The sequence below is a fragment of the Nilaparvata lugens genome, chromosome 4, assembly GCF_014356525.2.
Source record: "Nilaparvata lugens isolate BPH chromosome 4, ASM1435652v1, whole genome shotgun sequence".
NCBI lineage: Eukaryota > Metazoa > Arthropoda > Insecta > Hemiptera > Delphacidae > Nilaparvata > Nilaparvata lugens.
The window spans coordinates 41,736,218-41,737,694 of record NC_052507.1 but is presented as its reverse complement, the minus strand read 5'-3'; positions in this window follow the sequence as shown (position 1 = coordinate 41,737,694).

Sequence of the window (1,477 nt, the reverse complement as noted above, 5' to 3'; positions counted from 1 at the left end):
TCATATATTTTGTAGCTATCATTCAGCTTTTACAGCAATTAAAAACATTTAATTCCGTACTTATTCGGCATTCAAGCCTATGTTCATGAATTCAATATGTGCAGTGTATGTCTCATTGAGAGCACTGTCCTATATTATTTCAGATTTTAATATGTATTACATTCAATTTTGATGCTACCTTGGCTTGCAAGCGTATTCTCATATCTGAGTTATTGGTATGATGTCTAGCTTGACATTCCAATTCATTGAAGGCCTATGTCACTGTATTAATGTATTCAACATTAACAATTAATTCATTGTATTTGATAGCTACCATTGGCTTGCAAGCGTATTCTCATATCTGAGTGTTTTATTGATGTCTAACTTGACTCAAATCATTGAAGGCCTATGTCGCCTGTATTAATGTACTCAATATTAACAATTATTTCATTGTATTTGACAGCTACTCTTAGCTCCACAAGCGTATTTTTTAGGACAACGGACGCCTATTCCAATGTGTATGACATTGATTTTGGAACTTGCTTATGTTAATGTCAGCCAAGACATTCTCATTCTTGAACTTATTGTATAGTGTCAATCAAAACATTTAACCATTTCCAATATATAGAGCATATCTACATCTCTTGTCATTTGTTATTATTCTCTTTAAAATCATTAAGATTGAATTTTTCAGCAGTAACTTTATTATTGTATTATTTGAAATTTTCTATTCTCAATTCAGGCATCATTGACAGTACTTATCAATATTGTTGTCAGTCTTCAATGGTCATTAGTGTCATTGACCTAAATTCATTTAAATCTTGTAATCGCTTATTCTCTAACGGTTTTATTACATGGTAATAAAATTCATCTAAAGATTTTATTCAATTTAATCACTTAGACTTGTTTTTATATGTGGCCATCTGCCTATTATTTTATTAATATTAAATCTCATCTTGTTGACTTATTTTGGTTTTTTTTAGCGTACTCACCACACTTCAAGCTATCAGTTTTTATGCACAGAATTCAGAGATTTATTTGTAGGTATTAATCAACTATCATTCACAGTCCACTGCCCTGACTTGGATTCTGTCAGTCATTCAATTATCAACACTGATCAGTGTAATATTCGATATAATATAATTGAAGAAAATTTGTGTCTAATAATAATAAACAACGAGAATGATGTTATGTGAAGGAAATTTGAACTACAATATTGTTAATGATGAGATCAATGATAAGAGTAGAATAAGATAATTAGAATAGAATTTCTATTAGATCTGATATTCAACTATTGCAGTGTAAATATTATTATTTGTTGAGGAAGAAGAAAGTTTGTTGAATATCCTTTAATTTGATTGCTTCAAATAATAAATATATTTTTGATCATATCAAGAAAGTAGAGAATAAGTTTGTTGGAGATGAGAAGTTTGGACATTATAACTGTAATTGGAAATAATTGAGATGTTAAGTGGGAATCATGAAATATATTTGATTG